At 35.8% G+C, this 21,311-nt stretch overlaps 1 protein-coding gene and 1 non-coding gene across 4 annotated transcripts in view; one reads left to right on the forward strand and one right to left on the reverse strand.

The window, feature by feature from the left end:
- Positions 1–21,311, reverse strand: part of SPATA6 (spermatogenesis associated 6) — a 191,621-nt gene that overhangs the window by 30,811 nt on the left and 139,499 nt on the right. The gene's annotated exons all lie outside the window — the stretch shown is intronic.
- Positions 13,526–13,632, forward strand: LOC116271945. Its single transcript, XR_004180679.1, has one exon. It is a non-coding gene; the product is annotated as a U6 spliceosomal RNA (small nuclear RNA).

A 21,311-nucleotide genomic window follows, 5' to 3' on the forward strand; every position in this document is an offset into this window, starting at 1 on the left:
TATGAAATATGGAAAGGAAAGACCATTACCAGGTACTACAAAAACACATATAAGTACACACACCAGTGACACTTATAAAGCCACCACACAAACAAGTCTGCATAACAACCAGTTAACAAAATGAGAGCAGGATCAAATCCATACATATCAATAAGAAACTTGAATGTAAATGGGTTAGGTGCCCCAATTAAAAGGCACAGAGTGGCTGCCAACTGGATAAAGAAACAGGACCCAATAGTATGCTATCTTCAAGAGACCCAACTCATATGCAATGTCATCAATAGGCTTAAAATAAAGGGATGAAGAAAAATCTACCAAACAAATGGAAAACTGAAAAAAGCAGAGTATGCCATCCTAATTTCAAACAAGAGAGTTTAAACCAACAAACATCAAAGAAGACAAAGAAGGGCATTACATAATGGGTAAAGGGCTTAATTCAACAAGAAGACCTAAATTAATGTGTACCCCCTACAAGTGCACCCAGATTCATAAAGCAAATTCTTAGAGAACTTCAAAGAGTCTCAGACTCCCACAGAATAATAGTGGAGACTTCAACACCCCGCTGATGTATTAGACAGATCCCTGAGACAGAAAATTAACCAAGAGATTCAGGACCTGAACTCAACACTTGACCAAATGGATCTAATAGATAGCTACATAACTTTCCACCCAAAAGCAACAGAATATACATTCTTCTCATCACCACATGGTACATACTGTAAGATCAGCCACGCAATCAGATGTAAGACAATCCTCAACAAATTCAAAAACAGCAAAACCATACCAACCACACTCTTGGACCACAGTACAATGAAAATAGAAATCAAGGTCAAGAGAATCTCTCAAAACCATACAATTACATGGAAATTAAACAACCTGCTCCAGAATAACTCAGGTTAATTATCAGATTAAGGCAGTGTGATGGTTAATGTTAAGTGCCAACTTGATTGGATTGAAGGATGCAGAGTATTGTGTCTGGGTGTATCTGGGTGTTACCAGAAGAGATTAACATTTGAGTAGGTGAACTGTGAGAAGAAGACCCATCCTCAGGAAGAGTCACCAACTATGTGGGTGAGCACCATCCAATCAGCTACCAGCATGGCTAGGAAAACCAGGCAGATTAAGGTGGAAGAAGCTGATTTGCTGAGTCTTTCAGCCTTCAATCTTTCTCCCATGCTGGATGCTTCCTGCCCTCAAACATCAGACTCCAAGTTCTTTGGATTTTGGACTCTTGGATATACACCAGTGGTTTGCCATGGCAACAGACTGAAGGCTGCACTGTTGGCTTCCCTACTTTTGAGATTTTGGGACTCAGAATGAGCCACTACTGTCTTTCTTGCTCCACAACTTGCAGAGAGCCCATCATGGGATACCTTTGTGATCATGTGAGTCAACTCTCCTTAATAAACTCTCTTTCATGTATACATATATCCTATTAGTTCTGTCCCTCTAGAGAACCCTGACTAATATAGTCAGGAATTAAGAAGTTCTTTGAAATTAATGAGAACAAAGACACAGCACATCAGAATCTCTGGGACACAGGTGAGGCAGTGTTAAGAGGGAAATTTATAGCACTGAATACCTGCATCAAAAAGTTAGAAAGATCTCAAACAAACAACATAACATCACAACTAGAAGAGATAGAGAAACAAGAGCAAACAAACTCTAAAGGTAGCAGAAGACAAGGAATAACCAAAATCAGAGCTGAACTGGTGGAAACAGAGACATAAGAAAACATACAAAAGATAAACAAATCTAGGAATTGGTTTCTTTAAAAAATTAATAAGACAGCCAGCTAGACAAATAAACAAGAAAAGAGAGCATATCCAGATAAACACTATAAGAAATGACAAAGGGAATATTACTACTGTTCCACAGAAATACCAGTAACCATTACTATGAATACCTCTATGCACACAGACTAGAAAATCTAGAAGAAATGGATAAACTCCTGGACATACATATCCTCCCAAGACTAAACATGGAAAAAATAGAATCTGTGAACAGACCAATAACAAGCTTTGAAACTGATTCAATAATTGATAGCCTACCAACCAAAAAGAGCCAAGAATCAGATAGATTCATAGCCAAATTCTACCAGATGTTCAAAGAAGAGCTGGTACCATTCCTACTAAAACTATTCCCCAAAATTCAGGAGGAGGTACTCCTCCTCAACTCATTCAATGAGGCCAGTACCATCCTGATACCAAAACCTGGAAGAGACACAACAAAAAAGAAAACTTCCACCCAATACCCTTGATGAACATAGAAGCAAAAATCCTCAACCAAATACCAGCAAACTGAATCCAGTAGCACATCAAAAAGCTTAGCCACCATAATCAAGTAGACTTTAATCCTTGGGATGCAAGGTTAGTTCAACATATGCAAATCAATAAATGTGACTCATTGCATAAACAGAACTAAAGACAAAAACCATATGATTATATCAATGAATACAGAAAAGGCTTTTGACAAAATTCAACAATCTTTCATGTTAAAAACCCTAAAGAAACTTGGCACTGAAAGAATATACTTCAAAACAGTAAGAGCCATCAATGTCAAACCCACAACTAACATCACACTGAATGGAAAAAAGCTGGAAGCATTCCGCTTGAAAATCGGCACAAGGATGCCCTCTCTCACCACTCCTATTCAACATAATATTTTAAGTCCTGGCCACAGCAATCAGGCAAGAGAAAGAAACAAAAGGCATCCAAATAGGAAAAGAAGAAATAAAACGATCCCTGTGTGTATATGACATGATTTTGTATTTTAAAAACCCCATGATCTTGGCCCCAAAGCTCCTTGAGCTGATAAGCAACTTGGGTAAAGTTCTGGGATACCAAATCAATGTACAAAAATCAGTAGCATTCCTATTCACTACCAGCACCCAAGCCAAGAGCCAAATCAGGAATGCAATACCATTCACAACTGCCACAAAAAGAATAAAATACCAAGAAGTACAGCTAACCAGGGAGGTGAAAGATCTCTACAATGAGAATTATAAAACTGCTAAAAAAATCAGAATTGACACCAAAAAATGGAAGAAAATCCCCTGCTCATGGATAGGAAGAATAAATATAATTTAAAAATTACCATACTGTTCAATGCAATTTACAAATTCAATGCTATTCCTATCAAAATACCAATGACATTCTTCAAATAATTAGAAAAAAACTATTCTAAAATTCATATGGAACAAAAAAGAGCCTGAAAAGCCAAGGCAATCCTGGGGGAAAAAAAAAAAAAAATGGAAGAATCACATTGCCCGACCTCAAACCATACTACAAGGCTAGAGTAACCAAAACACCATGGTACTGGTACAAAAGTAGACACACAGGCCAATAGAACAGAAAAGAGAGTCAAGAAATAAAGCCACTCACCTACAGCCATCTGATCTTTGACAAAGCTGACAAAAACAAGCAATGGGGAAAGGATTCCCTACTCAAAAAGTGGTGCTGGAATAATAACTGGATAGCTGAAGATTGAAACTGGACCACTTTCTTAGACCATATGCAAAAATCAACTCAAGATTGATTAAAGACCTAAATGTAAACCCTGTAACTGTAAAAACTCTGGAAGATAACCTAGGCAATACCATTTTTGACATAGGAACAGGCAAAGATTTCATGATAGAAAATGTCCAAAGCAATTGCAACAAAAGCAAAAATGACAAATGGGGCCTAATTCAATGAAAGAGGTTTTGCACAGCAAAAGAAACTATTAACAGAGTAAACAGACAACTTACAGAAAGGAAGAAAATATTTGTAAACGATACATCTGACAAAGATCTAACATCTAGAATCTACAGGGAACTTAAACACATAAGCAAAAAATGAACAATCCCATTAAAAACTGGGCAAAGGACATGAACACTTTTCAAAAGAAGGCATATAATGCACCAACAAGTATATGAAAAACTGTACAATATCACTAATCATCAGAGAAATTCAAATAAAAACAACAATAAGATAGCATCGCACATCAGTCAGAATGGCAATCATTAAAAAGTCAAAAAATAACAGATGTTGGTAAGATTGCAGACAAAAGGAATGTTTATACACTGTTGGTTGGAGTGTAAATTAGTTCAACCATTGTGAAAGACAGTATGGTGATTCCTCAAAAACCTAAGACAGAACCTAAGACAGAACTACCATTCAACCCAGTGATCCCGTGCCTGGGTATATATTCAAATGAATATAAACTATTCTGCCACAAAGATACATGCATGTGTATGTTCACTGCAGCACCATTCACAATAGCAAAGACATGTAATCAGTCTAACTGCCCATCAACAGTAGACTGGATAAAGAGAATGTGGTACATATATACCATGGAATACTACGTAACCATTAAAAAGAAAGAGATCACATCCTTTGCAGGAACATGGATGGAGCTGGAGGCCATTATCCTTAGCAAAGTATTGCAGGAACATAAAATCAAATACCACATGTTCTCACCTATAAGTGAGAGCTAATTAATGAGAACACATGGACAAAAAGAGGGCAACAACAGACCATGGGGCCTCCTCAAGGGAGGAGGAGAAGAGGAGAGAGAAGTTCAAGAAAAAAAAAAGTCAAGTACTATGCTTAGTACCCCTGTGAGGAAATATTCTGTAGAACAAAGTCATGAGTCATGAGTTTACCTATATAACAAATCTGTACATGTACCCCTAAACCTAAAATAAAAGTAAAAATATTTAAGAAAAAATAGCATAGGAAGATATCATGAAAATCTTTATATCATTCAGTTTGATAATATAAATGAAACAGGAAAATTCCTAATAAAACTAAACTGACCAAGTTATAGAAAACCCAAATAACTGCTGATATTAAAGAAATTATATCCATTACTGAAAACTATCCCACAAAAACAGGCTTGTATGAAACATTTAAGAAGGAAATAATCTCGCATAGATGCTGCCTGAGAAAGGCTGGGAATATTTTCCAATCAATATTTCCTTTTTATGAGGTCAGCCAAAATCTGAGGAGAATATTACAAGAAAGGAAATTTGCAGACCAATCACTGTCATTAACTTGGATGCAAAAATCTTAGGTATAATATTAGCAAATTGGAACCAGTGATTATATTTTTCATATAAATCAGTTTGTTTATTGATTAAATTATTCTATGTTTTCATCTGCTAGGATATGTCTTTTTTTATTATTATTATACTTAAAGTTCTAGGGTACGTGTGCACAATGTGCAGGTTTGTTACATATGTATACATGTGCCATGTTGGTGTGCTGCACCCATTAACTCGTCATTTACATTAGGTGTATCTCCTTATGCTATCCCTCCCCCCTCCCCCCTCCCCACATCACACACATAGGTTCCAGTGTGTGATGTTCCCCTTCCTGTGTCCAAGTGATCTCATTGTTCAATTCCCACCTATGAGTGAGAACATGTGATGTTTGGTTTTCTGTTCTTGCAATATTTTGCTGAGAATGATGATTTCCAGCTGCATCCATGTCCCTACAAAGGACACGAACTGATCCTTTTTTATGGCTGCATAGTATTCCATGGTGTAGATGTGCCACATTTTCTTAATCCAGTCTGTCACTGATGGACATTTGGGTTGATTCAAGTCTTTGCTATTGTGAATAATGCCTAGCCGGCTTTATCACGTGTGCATGTGTGTCTTTGTGTAGCATGGTTATATTCCTTTGGGTATATACTTGTGTGAGATGGCTGGGTCCAAATGAATTTCCTAGTTCTACCAGATCCTTAAGAAATCACACTGTCTTCCACAATGGTTGAACTAGTTTACGGTCCACCAACAGTGTAAAAGTGTTCCCTGTTTCTTCACATCCTCTCAGCATCTGTTGTTTTGACTGTTTGTAATTAGCCCTTCTAACTGGTGTGAGATGGTATCTCGTTGTGGTTTGATTTGCATTTCTCTGATGGCGGTGATGATGATGAGCATTTTTCATCAATGTCTGTTGTTGGCTGCATAAATGTCTTCTTTTGAGAAGTGTCTGTTCATAGCCTTTGCCCACTTTTGATGGGGTGGTTTGTGTGTTTTTCTTGTAAATTTGATTGAGTTCTTTGTAGGTTCTGGATAATTAGCCCTTTGTCAAGATGAGTGCAAAAGTACCTACTCCCATTCTGTAGAGTTGCCATATTCACTCTGATGGTAGTTTCTTTTGCTGTGCAGAAGCTCTTTAGTTTAATTAGATCCCATTTGTCCATTGTGGCTTTTGTTGCCATTGCTTTTGGTGTTTTAGACATGAAGTCCTTGCCCATGCCTATGTCCTGAATGGTATGACCTAGGTTATCTTCTAGGGTTTTTACGGTTTTAGGTCTAATTATGTTTTTAAGAAAATCATGACCAAGAGATTTGTTTCAAGAATGTGACCATGGTTTAAGACTTGAAAATCAAGTAATTTGCTATATTAAAATAAGGAGGGGTAGCAGAATAATCACCTCAGTAGGTACAGTGGAATAAAACTTTATATTTGTAATTTTTCAAAATAAAAAATATTAGAAAATAAGGAATTTCTGTAATCTGACAAAGAATACCGACAAGAAATCTACAAAAAGTATCATATTTAATTTCAAATTATAAAAACTTTTCGTCTTTCATGTTGAACAAGAAACTATCACCACTTCTATTTGATACTATTTTAGAAACCCTAAATAACATAACAAAACAAGAAAAATAAATAAAATGCATAAAGATTAAAGTGGGAGATTTAAAACTAGCATTATTTACAGATTATATTACTATATATGAGAACGCTCAAAAATTCAAAAACTACAATGTATATTAACATTAATGAATGAATGTAGGTAGGTCAGTGGATTACAGATCACTGAAAACAGGTAAATGACATTCATCATACAAAAAAAAAAAAAGAATTGTAAAAGGTATAATGTATAATAGCATAAAAATATCAAACATCTAGAGCTAAATATCTAGAAAGACATGCTAGACCTATGAAATGAAAATTATCACAAATTATTGGTGGAAATTAAAGATCTAAATTAATAAAGACACAATGTCATGCACTGGAAAACTGAATATTGTTAAGATGCCAGTTCTCCTCCAATCAAAGTATAGATTCAATGTAGTCTCAATCAAAATCTCAGTGGGTTCTGGCAAGCTGATGATTTTGACATACAGATGGAAATTTAAAGAACCAAGAATAACAAAAGCAATTTTGAAGCAAGAACAATGGTGAAGGAGTTACGTCATTAGATATAAAGAGTTACTATAAACTTATAGTAAATTGAGAAACTACATTAGTACAAAAATAGATAATTAAACCAATAAAATAGAAGAAAATCAAGAATGACTCACATATATACAATCGCAATGGAAGAGAACAGAATCCAGGACTATCTCCACATAAACACAGTGGAGGGGTAAAGAATGGCTTTTAAAGAAAGATGCCAGGTCATAATCATTTGACAAGCAATGCTTCTGATGCTTGTACAAGGGTGGAGTGACAAAACGTGAGTTTTATGAGGCTTTAGATACATAGCCAGTTTCACAATTATTGTATTTGTTGACTTAAGAAGTTGCTTAGTGCCAGAGGGTATAAAGCTACACCAAACACATCTGAAAAGCAAAATGTATCTTCCTGCTGTCTCATGACACTTAAAAGATAAGGATCTACCAGGGCACAGGCCCTGAAAACACAAGAACCAAAACGTTGATTGTTGAGACTATAAAGGTTTTTAACCTGAAGATAGTTGAAAATCTGGGACTACCTAGGATAAAAAATTGGGTCTTGGCAACAGATGCTAAGGCTATTTCTAAGAATGGAGAAATAGGCAAGATGTTTTTAGTGTGAGAATCACACAAGGCTAAGAGGTAAAACTGAAAACAGGAAAGGCCTCAAATATATAAAAGTTCCTTGTCAAGATATTGTCTAAATTCTCAAGCTGTGCCAGGTTGGGGGTAAAATAAGCTAATCCAAAGTCTCTGAAAAGCAAACAAAACATGTCTTACAATCATATGTTACTTAAAATGTATCACAAAGAATGACTTTAACAACATTTGAGAGTTGAAAGCCTAGAAAAGAACCGATGAGTTGACATTTGACTACTTGCAAGCACCTTTTACCCTGAGGACACTTGACTTCTGAGATTAGTAGAAACTGGTCTTTGTCATAGAGCTGATACTGCTCAACATAACTGGTAATTATGCAGAGATACAGTGACAAAACCAGAGAGTAGGGGACTGAAATACATGACCAATTTCTGAAGCTTCCTAGTGTGAAAATACAATAAACTAAGCCTAAAACCTTTTAGCAGGACAAAAATTGCCTCAGTCTCTCGGTACTGAAAAGATAAGGACCTAAAAGGTTAATAATTTGAAAACACTGGAGGCTACTGCCCTGAAAAGACTCAACTGCGATTTATCAGGACTTTGACTAAGGACAAATTGAGAATCACCAAATCATCAGTAGAGACTGACCCTGGTTCAGTCCCTTTTGGATCAAGGTTATTAGCCTTTGATGCTACCTGCCTAGAAGAGGAATAGACATAGAATGTCTAGAATTTAGCTCTAAAATAATAAGTAGTATACAAAGAGTCAGGACAATATTATTGGTAAGCGAGATCACAAACAGAATCCAGGTATTAGAAGACCTTTAAAGTAATTAGGATTAATTTGGTCAAGAAAATAGGTGAAAAGTTGGGCAAAACAGAAAAAATTTAAGACTTGCAAAAAGTGGTGTCTATAAAAATGAATGAAGGAGACATTTTAGATCTAAAAAATATAATTACTAAAATAAATTAACTAATATAATAGATGAATTTAACAGCAGATCAGAATGAGTAGAAGACAAGATTAGTGAACTATAAGGTTCATAAGCCAGTGAAACTGGCTATGTATCTAAAGCCTCATAAAACTCATGTTTTGTCACTCCACCCTTGTACAAGCATCAGAAGCATTGCTTGTCAAATGATTATGACCTGGCATCTTTCTTTAAAAGCCATTCTTTACCCCTCCACTGTGTTTATGTGGAGATAGTCCTGGATTCTGTTCTCTTCCATCCACAGTAAAATAGCAAATAGAATGATAAAAAAAGGAAAGAGCGCAAGAAACTTGCGGGACACAATCAAAAGATTTAACAGATGTAATTGAACACCCAAAGAGTAAGAAATAATAGTTAATAAGACATATTTGAAGAGATAATGAGCTAGAATGTCCCAAGCAATATAAGTCATGAATTTACAGATTCAAGATGGTCTGAATTGCTCCTTATCCTTTTAGCTAAGATTGAGTGAAGAAAGTCTGAGTACGCCAAGCAGGTTAATACATAAAACTACATCTCTGAAGAGCAAAGAAAAGAAGCCAGAGATAAACGACATTACTTTCAAAAGAACAAGAATAAGACTAACAACACACTTCTCAACAAAATGATGGAAGATATCAGATAATAGAATAGTGCCTTTAAAGTGTAGGAAGAAAAACAGCTGCCAAAGTAGACATCCATACCGAGGGAGAAAAAATTACTCACAAATTTAGTAGATGCTTAAGACAATTAAAGATGACAAAAATTGTCCACAGTAGGCCTGCACTAAAAAACAAACAAACAAAACACTAAAGAGAATTTTCCATGCAAATGAGAAATTATCTAAAATGGAAACAGAATCCAAAAATAAAGATCACCAGAAAAGATAAGTATGTAAGTAAATATAAAACAATATTACCATAAAAAACAATAGTAGCAATATACTGTGGAGTCAAAAATAGATGTAGAATTAAATGCATAACATCAATAACTTTAAAGAGGAAAGAATATAAATGGAATGCAAATACTCTAATTTAGAATTATCAAAACATTGGTAAAAAAATTGTATTAGACTGTAATAAAGCATACATAATTTGTTCGGTAACTATTTAAAAAATAAGCACTCCATAAGTCAAAAATAAAAAAAGAACAAAACTATCTTATTGTCAAATAAAGTATGAAGGAGATAAAAAAGAAATATAAACAGATTTATCAGATAGGGTACAAATCCAACAATATCAAGTAATTAAACGATTACAGTAAGTAAATCAAAAGAAAAGTTAAATAATATAAAACCTTCTTATATAAGAAACATACCTTAAATATAAAGATACAAGTAGGGTGAGAGTAAAAGGATGAAAAAGAAATACCAAGCAACATTACCCCAAAGAAAGTTGGTGTGACTATAAAATTGTCAGATAAACAATATTTGCAGACAAGAAGCTTTCCCAGAAACAAAGACATTTACAATAATAAATAGGTCAACAGACAAGAACAAAACACTTTCTAAACCTGTATGTATCCAATAACACACTTTCAGAATGTGCAAAGCATAACCACAACACATTATCAATTCACACCCTCTGGAACAGTGGTATTGGGAAAACAAAACAAAACAAAATATAAATACAATGTGCTAGCAAGGATGGGGAGAAACTAGAATTCTCAAACACTGATACTGGAACACTTTGAAATCTTTTTGGCATTATCTTCTACAGATGAAGAGACACCTCCCTTATGACTTGACAATTCCGCTTTTAGTTATATTTCCAGCCAGAATACACACAGTAGTCTCCCTAATCATCGGTTCCACTTCCCATGGTTTCAATAATCTGTGGTCAACAGTAGCCTAAAAAATATTAAATGGAAAATTCCAGAAATAAATAATTCATTAGTTTTAAACTGCACATCATTCTGAGTAGCATGATAAAATCTTATGCTGTCCTGCTCCATCTGCCCAGGACATGAATCATCCTTTTGTCCAGCATATCCATGCTGTATACACTACTTGCCTATTTGTCACTAAGCAGCCATCTCAGCTATTAGACTGACTGTGGTAGTATTGTAATGCTTGCATTCAAGTTACCCTTAGTTTACTTAGCAATAGTGCCAAAGCACAATAGTGATGCTGGTCATTTGGATATGCCAAAGCAAAGCAGTAAAGTGCTCCTTTAAGTGAAAAAGTGAAAGTTCTTGACTTGGAAAGAAAAAACATGTATTCTGAGAGAGATATAATCTATGGTAAGAACTAATCTTCTATTCCTGGGATTGTAAAGAAGGAAAAAAAAAGTTCATACTAGTTTTGCTGTCACACTTCAAACTATAAAAAGTTATGGCATGGTGCTTGATAAGTGCTTAGTTAAGTTGAGAAAGGCATTAAATTTGTAGGCAGAAGCCATGGATGGAAACATGTTCTAACCGACAGAATGCAAGTTCAGTATATCTGTGGTTTCAGGCATCCACTAAGGTGTCTAGGAACATATCCCCTAAAGATAAGGAGGACTACTGTGTACATGTTCACCAAAGAATATACACAATATATTGTCCATGGTAGCACTATTAGTATTAGCCTACAATTAAAAGTAGAATAAACTGATTATGGTATTATTTTGGAAGAATACAAATGCCAAAGAAGGGGTTGGCAAACTTTTCTTGTGAAGAGCCAGGTAGGAAATATGTTCAGATTTGTATACTATGGGATCTCTGTTACAATTCTCACCTCAGCTGTTGTAGTTTAAGATCAGTCATGGGTAACATGTATACAAATGAGTATATTCATACTGCAATAAAATTGTTTTTAAAAAATAGCTAGAATTTGCCTCTGTGACATAGTTTGTTGACTGCAGCTATACAGCAGTGAAAATGAAGCACATACATGTCACAAACATTAACCAAAAGAAATCAGATACAAAAGAATAAATATCACTTTGAGAGGCTGAGGCAGGCAGATCTCAGGGTCAGGAGATCGAGACCATCCTGGCTAACACAGTGAAACTCCATCTCTCCTAAAAATACAAAATAATTAGCCAGGCGTGGTGGCGGGTGCCTGTAGTCCCAGCTACTTGGGAGGCTAAGGCAGGAGAATTTGTGAACCTGGGAGGCAGAGCTTGCAGTGAGCCAAAATCGCACCACTGCACTCCAGCCTGGGCGATACTACAAGACTCTGTCTCAAAAAAAAAAAAAAAAAAAAGAATAAATATGATTCAATTTATAAAACATTCAAAAACAAACAAAATTAATTTATATTTTGTGAGATATTAGAAGAGTAGAGAGTGTAGTGACTGAAAAGAGGCACCAGAGACATTTCTAGAGTGCTGATAATGTCATGTCTATGACCTGGATGCTGTTCACACATGGGTTCACTTTGTGAAAACTCAGTGTGCTATATAATTTAGAATAAAAGTAGACTATTCTGAAATAAAAATTTTTAAAGGACCTAGAATAGCAGTACCAAACAATACATGGAAAGTATCTGTGACAAAACGAGATGACAAGATATCTTCATGAACCCCAATGTATGAGGAAGAACAAACCACCAGTAGTAATAAGGTAAAATTGGTATCTGCATCTGTGGAGGAGAGCTCAGAGGAAAACAGGAGGCATCTAATAAACCTGATAACTTCAAAATAACAACAAAAAAAATTCTCACTCAAAAATATCAGTGGGTCAATTTAAGAACAGCAACAGAAATTGGGAGAGGTTTTTTATTTTTGTTTGATGAAATGTACAAGATGAGTCTGGGACTCATCTATGTGGCCTATTAGGGCCACATAAAAAGATTTGCAAGACATAAAGACATGAAGAGTTTCCCACTGGCCAAAGTCGAGCTTATTTGGGTACCAATAGTAACTGAAATACAACAAGTCACATCAAATATGTTCAAATCCATGAGTTCACAATGATCTAAAAAAAAGGAAAACTAACTGGTCACCTTTGGAGAATGTTAAAGAACAAAATATTATGCACACTAGAAAATAAAGGGATGAATGAACAATGCCATTAAGTAACAAAACAGATGAAGCGGGATGGGGAGGAGGAGGACAGACAAGAAAAGTGAATACTTTTGTAACTTCTATTTAATGTATCTTGGCATTGGATTTGCCACAGACAGAGAGGGGGAAGGAAAGTAGGGATGGAGAGAATATGAATCAGATATTAAGTGCCTGCCAATGAAAGACACAATATGACTTCTGAAATAAAAAAAACTGAACTTGATTAAGCCTCTAGATCCCAATTTAAAGGTACCAATTTAGAGAAGATACTGCAGATAACAATGAAACATGCTTATACCACAGCAGTTGTATCATCAAAATCTTATGGAAAAATTCTGCAAGAATACAAATACAAAAGCAGGGGTTGGCAAACATTGTTAAGTCAGAAGGGGAATAAATAAAATGAACATGTTCATTTACATTAAACTTTAGTAAGAATACTTGTTTTAATCTTTGAAGTTACCATCAAATGAATAGGAAAAAAAAAATCCCTAGTTAATAATGGTAGAAAAATTAAAAAACAACATAACCTAAAACAGGATAAAAGGAAATCAAGAATATAGAACAGGTAGTGTAAATAGAAAACAGATTTATACCCAAATATATCAGTAGGAACATAAGAAAGGAAAAGACTGACTACTACAATGAAAACACCATGATTTCCACACTGTATAAAAAAGTCAATATATGCTATGAAAAATCCCTATTAAATAAACAAAAATGTTAAAAGTGTTAGTATGAAAGAAGATTTTCCTTGCAAAACACTAATCACATAAAGCTATTTTAGTGCTCACTTTGGCAGTACATATACTAACACTGGAAGGATACAGGGAAGATTAGCATGGCCCCTGCACAAGGATGACACACAAATTTATGAAGCATTCCGTATTTTTCAGACAAGCAAGTGCTGAGGGTATTCATTACTAGCAGACCTGCCTTACAAGAGCTCCTAGAGGAAGCACTAAATATGGAAAGGAAAGACAATTACCAGCTATTACAAAAACAGACTGAATGAAGTACACAGACCAGTGACTCTATAAAGGAACCACATAGTCTGCAAAATAAGCAGCTAATATCATGATGTCAGGATCAAATACACACATATAAACACTAAACTTAAATCTAAATGGGCTAAGTGCCCCAATTAAAACACAGATTGGCAAGCTGGATAAAGAACCAAGACTTGTTGGTATGCTGTCTTCAAGAGACCCAAGAGACAGGCAGTGACACACATAGGCTTAAAATAAAGGGATGGAGAAAAATCTACAAAGCAAATGGAAAACAGAAATCAGTATTGCAATCCTAGTTTCAAACTAAACAGACTTTAAACCAACAAAGATAAAAAAAGACAAAGAAGGGCATTACACAATGGTAAAGGGGCCAATTCAACAAGAAGATCTACCTATCCTAAATACACATGCACCCAACACAGGAGCACCCAGATTTATAAAGCAAGTTCTAAGAGGCCTTCAAAGAGACTTAGACTCCCACACAATAATAGTAAGAGACTTTGACCCCCACCCCCCACTGACAATATTAGATCGAGACAGAAAATCTCAAAGATATTCTGGACCTGAACTCAGTTCTGGATCAAATGGACCTGATAGATATCTACAGAACTCTACACCCAAAAACAATAGAATATACATTCTTCTCATCACCACCTAGCACATACTCTAAAATTGATCACATAAACAGAAGTAAAACACTCATCAGCAAATGCAAAAGAACAGAAATCATAACAATCTCTCAGACCACAGCATAACCCATTCAAAAAGATACAATTACATAGAAATTGAACAAACTGCTCCTGAATGACTTTTGGGTAAACAATGAAATTAAAGTAGAAATCAAGAAGTTCTTTGAAACTAATGAGAACAAAGATGCAACATATCAGAATCACTGGGACACAGCTAAGGTAGTTGTGTTAACAGGTAAATTTATAGAACTAGATGCCCACATCAAAAAGTTTGAAAGATCTCAAATTTAAAAACAATGTAACATCACAACTAAAAGAAGTAGAGAACCGAGAACAAGCAATTCCCAAAGCAGGCAGAAGACAAGAAATAACCAAAATCAGAGCTGAACTGAAGGTGATTGACATGGAAAACCACTCAAAAGATTAACAAATCCAGGAACTGGTTCTTTGAAAAATTAATAAAATAAATAGACTGCTAGCTAGACTAATAAAGAAGAGACATCAAATAAACATAATCCTAGAAACAACAAAGGGGATATTACCACTGACCCCACAGAAATAAAAACAACCACAGACTCCACATAAACTTGAAAATAAAGAATAGATAAATTCTTAGATACAAACACCCTTCCAAGACTGAACAGGAAGAAACTGAATCCCCGAACAGACCAATGACATGTTCTGAAACTGAAGAAGTAATAAATAGCCTACTAACAACAACAACAAAAACCTCAGGCCAGATGGATTCACAGCTTAATTCTACCAGATGTGCAAAGAAGAGATGGTACTATTCCTACTGAAACTATTCCACAAACTTGAGGATGAGGAACTACTCTCTAACTCATTTTATGAGGCCACAGCCTCATCCTGATATCAAAACCTGGAAGAGATACAACAAAAAAAGAAAACTTCAGGCCAATGCTTGATGAACAACAAGGCAAAAATCCTCAACAAAATACTGGAAAACTGAATCCAGTACCTCATCAAAAAGCTTAGCCACCACATTCAAGTAGACTTTATCCCTAAGGTGCAAGGTTGGTTCAACATTACACAAATCAAAAAATGTGATTCATCACATAGACAGGACTAAAGATAAAAACCACATGATTATCTCAATAGATGCAGAAAAGGCTTTTGATAGAATTCAACATTTCTTCCTGTTAAAACTCTCAATAAACTAAGCATTGAAGGAACATACCTCAAAATAATAAGAGCCATATATGACAAACTGACAGTCAACATCATACTGAATGGGCAAAAGCTAGAAGCATTTCCCTTGAAAACAGCACAAGACAAGATGCCCTCTCTCACCAGTATTATTCGACATAGTACTGGAAATCCTGGACAGAGCAATCAGGCAAGAGAAAGAAATGCAAATAGAAGAGAGGAAGTCAAACCAACCCTGTTTGCAGATTATATGATATTATATTGAGAAAATCCCATAATCTCAGCCCAAACCTTCTTAAATATAAAAATAACTTGAGCAAAATCTCAGGGGATACAAGATCAATGTTCAAAAATCACTAGCATTCCTATACACCAACAATAGTCAAGCAGAGGGCCAAGTCAGGAACATAATACCCTTTACAACTGCCACAAAAAGAATAAAATATCTAGGAATACAGCTAACCAGAGAGGTGAAAGATCTCTACAAGGAGAACTATAAAACACTGCTCAGAGAAATCAGAAAAGACACCAACAAATGGAAAAACATCCCATGCTCATGGATAGGAAAAATCAGTATCATTAAAATGGCCATACTGTCCAAAGCAATTTATAGATTCAATGCTATTCCTATTAAACTACTATTGAGATTCTTCACAGAAATAGAAAAAAAAGTTTTTTTAAAATTCATATTAAACCAGAAAGGAGCCTGAAGAGCCAAGGCAAACCTAAGCAAAAAGAACAAAGTCAGAGGCAACATGCTACACATCTTCAAACTATATTACAGGGCTACACTAACCAAAATAGCATGGTATTGGTACAAAAACAGACACATAGACCAATGGAACAGAAAAGAGAACCCAGAAATAAGGCCACACACCTACAACTATCTGATTTTTGACACATCCGAGAAAAACAAGCAATGGGGAAGGGATTCGCTATTCAATAAATGGTGCTGGGATGACTGGCAAGCCAAATGTAGAAGGCTGAAAATGGATCACCTCCTTACACCATAAACAAAAAGTAACTCAAGAAGAATTAAAGACTTAAATGTAAAACTCAAAAATATAAAAACCCTGGAAGACAACCTAGGCAATACCATTCATAACATAGATATGGGCAAAGATTTTCATGATGAAGACACCAAAAGAAATTCCAACAAAAGCAAAAATTGACAAATTGTTCACTTATAAAAATTTCTATTTTACAATCACAGACAAGTTTTTTTTGAATAGCTAATATTTATTAAACACTCCTCATGACAGTAGCATTCTAAGCATGTTACATATACTAAAACCATAGTACTCTCAAGAAACCTATGAGAAAACTGTAGTAAGAAACTTGTACAGAAATTGATTCCACAACCTAAATGCCCATCGATGACAGGCTGGATAAAAAAAAAAAAGTGGTATATACACACCATGGAATAATACTATGCAGCCATAAAAAGAAAGGCGATCATGTCCTTTGCAGGAACGTGGGTGGAGCTGGAGGCCATTATCCTTGGCTAATGCAGGAACAGAAAAATCAAATACCACATGTTCTCACTTATTAAGTGGAAGCTAAATGATGAAAACACATGGGCATGTGGAGGGGAACAACACACACTGAGGACTGCTGGAGGGTGGGAGATGGGAAGAGGGAGAGGATCAGGAAGAATAACTAATGGGTACTAGGCTTAATACTTGGGTGATGGGATGATCTGTGCAGCAAACCACCATGGCACACGTTTACCTATGTAACAAACCATCCTGCACATGTACCCCTGAACTTAAAGGTGGGAACAAAAAAATATATACACATATATAATTGATTCCTGAGCCTTTAGAAAATAGCATTTACTACAGTATCTAGTATATAGTGACAATTCAATAAATTTTAGCTAAATTTATTAATCAACTTCAAAATATTAAAACATAAACCATAACAAACTCTGGCAAATTACATGCCCTTCCCGATGTATTCTTCCATTATATTGTTTTGGCAAATCTCATCTCAAATTCTTACTCTTTCCCCAAGCTGAGCACTTAATGTTATCAAATTAATTTTCTCAAAACACTAATGAAACACTTTAACATCTCAGAGGCTCTCCATGTTTTAAAGGAAAGCCTCTGCTATATGTGCTTTGTTTGGCACACAAAGTGTTTTATATTTTTAGTTTGAATTAGTTGACAACAAATTATCTAAAAATCAGTAAAACCTGCCAACGCTGTGCCTCAAAGTCTACACAGAAAACAATTAGAGCTGAGCAGTGGCCCTGCCCTCCAGAGACGTTATATTGTACTATACCATTTAAATAAGGAAATTGAGGGATCCCAGAACCAATCCCCCATGGATACCAAAAGACAACTGTATACATTCTCTATTAGCCACAGTACTCAGTATCTACCCAAACCTTGAATGCAACTGAAGTCAGGACTTTTTGATTTCAGGATAAAGTCTAAACTTCTCACCCTGGTTCTCCATGACTGGCTCAACGAAAACACTGTGTGGATGTTCCTCACAATGTCCACAATGAGTTTTATTTAAAGAAACATGCATTTCTAGACAGGGAGGCTGATAGGATTAAGTCACACACACTCTTAATTCTGCTTAAGGTACCAGAGCCTGGGGTTTAAAAGTGATCTGGTTTTACATGATTTATACTCTCTTGAATAAATGTATAAACCAATATGTTGGGTGTTTGGTCCTTTATTTGTCTTTGGGTTTTATTTTCATCAGAATCTTTCTTCCCTGATCACTGACTTCCATTAGTTTAAGATAGGTTCTCTTCATTTTCTAATGGTTATCAAACTTCTGACATACTATGTTTTACAAGTCAAATATTTAATGATTCATAAAATACTTTTTAAATGTTCTTGAAGTGACTGATATTTAAATAAATTCTTTGTGAAGTAAAAGAAGAAAAAATTCACACCTGTTTATACTTACATGGCATACCTTTATCTGTATTTGTCAAGTAGGGCCAATGTGGACTTTGTTCTAACCTGTCTCCAGGACATGTATTTCAGTATATAGCTCACAATATCTAGTATATTAGGTTTATTGATTTCTATCTATTTCTGAACATCTGTTTCCATTGATCTCATGTTTATATATACTTACATGTTTATATTTGGCATGTTATTGGTCTTATGTGTATCAAGTTGCACTTCATGTGTTTATCTCTGTAGAGCTGAATGGTTAAGATCAAAGAGTACTAGTGGGGATTCAAATCCTAGATACAATCATCTAAAATAGCTGTGTGACTTTATACAGGTCATTTAACTTTTCCGAGCCTCAGTTTCCTTATCTTTAAAACAGTACTTACTTCTTAACAGTATTTACTTTATAAGATAAAGTAAGGGATAAATGGAGCAATACATGCACAGTGAGCTGCTGATAGCAACATTTAATAAATAATTATTCCTATGTAATCAACTGTAGTTTTTCTCTGGAAAAACAGTAACAATTCCTGCTTATGCTCCTTATTGTTAATTATATATTGCACCACATTTTTACTGTTTTATATTCATTTACTTGTTAAATAATCATTGGGTTATGTTAGTTCCTTATACTGGACCCACCTTAGGGGTGGAGAGTGGGAGAAGGGAGACGGGCAGAAAAAAATAACTATTGGGAACTAGGTCTAGTATGTAGGTCACAAAATAATCTGTATAACAAATCCCCTTGATAGGAGTTTACCTATATAACAAACTTGCATATAGATCCCCCGAACTTAAAAAAAAAGCTCAAAAAAAAAAAAAAATCCTTATGGGCAGAAAATCTGATTTCATGACAATATCCTGAGTGCTTTGCACAGTGCCAGGTACATAGATGCAGATACTGGGTGAAAATTCTCAATAAATGCTATATGAATGAATATAGTCAGAAAGATAAGGTTTTGTGCTCAGGTTGCTTTTAACATAAAACATTTTAAAACACTGCCATTAGTATCCAGTGTAAGTCAACATGAATAAGTTTACTATCTTCCATTCAAGAAAGTCAAGCCAGCAGAAACATAAAACTTAAAGTAATTAAAGAAGTAGTGTTGGGGCAGTTCCAAGATGGCCAAATAGGAACAGCACCAGCCTCCAGCTCCTAGCATGAGTGACACAGACGACGAGTGATTTCTGCATTTCCAACTGAGGTACCAGGTTCATCTCACTGGGGTATGTCAGACACTGGGTGCAGGACAGTGGGTGCAGCCCACCAAGCAAGAGCCGAAGCAGGGCAAGGCATTGCCTCACCGGGGAAGCACAAGGGAGAAGGCAATTCCCTTTCCTAGCCAAGGGAAACTATGACACACAACACCTGGAAAATCGGGTCACTCCCATCCAAATACTGTGCTTTACCAAAGGTCTTAGCAAATGGCACACCAGGAAATTATATCCCGTGCCTGGCTCGGAAGGTCGCATGCCCACGGAGCCTCACTCATTACTAGCACAGTAGTCTGAGATCTACCTGATAGTGATGGGGAGAATGGAACCAAGGTGGAAAACACTGCAGGATATTATCCAGCAGAACTTCCCCAACCTAGCAAGGTAGGCCAACATTCAAATTCAGGAAACACAGAGAACACCACAAAGATACTCCTCGAGAAGAGCAACCCCAAGACACGTAATTGTCAGATTCACCGACGTTAAAATGAAGGAAAAAATGTTAAGCGCAGCCAGAGAGAAAGCTCGTGTTACCCACAAAGGGAAGCCCATCAGACTAACAGCGGATCTCTCGGCCGAAACTCTACAAGCCAGAAGAGAGTGGGGGCCAATATTCAACATTCTTAAAGAAAATTTTCAACCCAGAATTTCTTATCCAACCAAACTAAGTTTCATAAGTGAAGGAGAAATAAAATCCTTTACAGACAAGCAAATGCTGAGAGATTTTGTCACCACCAGGCCTGCCCTACAAGAGCTCCTGAAGGAAGCACTAATCATGGAAAGGAACAACCAGTACCAGCCACTGCAAAAACATGCCAAAATGTAAAAAGCATCAATGCCAGGAAGAAACTGCATCAACTAACGAGAAAAATAACGAGCTAACATCATAATGACGGGATCAAATTCACACATAACGATATTAACCTTAAATGTAAATTGGCTAAATGCTCCAAACAAAAGACAGAGACTGGCAAATTGGATAAAGAGTCAAGAGCCATCAGTGTGCTGTATTCAGGAGACCCATCTCACATGCAGAGACATACATAGGCTCAAAATAAAGTGATGGAGGAAGATCTACCAAGCAAATGGAAAACAAAAAAAAGGCAGGGGTTGCAATTCTAGTCTCTGATAAAACAGACTTTAAACCATCAAAGATCAAAAGAGACAAAGAAGGCCACTACATAATGGTAAAGGGATCAATTCAACAAGAAGAGCTAACTATCCTAAATATATATGCACCCAATACAGGAGCACCCACATTCATAAAGCAAGTCCTTAGAGACTTACAAAGAGACTTAGACACCCACACAATAATAGGGAGACTTTAACATCCCACTGTCAACATTAGACGGATCAACAAGAAAGTTAACAAGGATATCTAGGAATTGAACTCAGCTCTCCACCAAGCAGACCTAATAGACATCTACAGAACTCTCCACCCCAAATCAACAGAATATACATTCTTCTCAGCACCACATGACACTTATTTCAAAATTGACCACATAGTTGGAAGTAAAGCACTCCTCAGCAAATGTAAAAGAACAGAAATTATAACAAACTGTCTCTCAGA

The sequence above is a fragment of the Papio anubis genome, chromosome 1 (genome assembly GCF_008728515.1).
Source record: "Papio anubis isolate 15944 chromosome 1, Panubis1.0, whole genome shotgun sequence".
NCBI classification, from domain to species: Eukaryota; Metazoa; Chordata; class Mammalia; order Primates; family Cercopithecidae; genus Papio; species Papio anubis.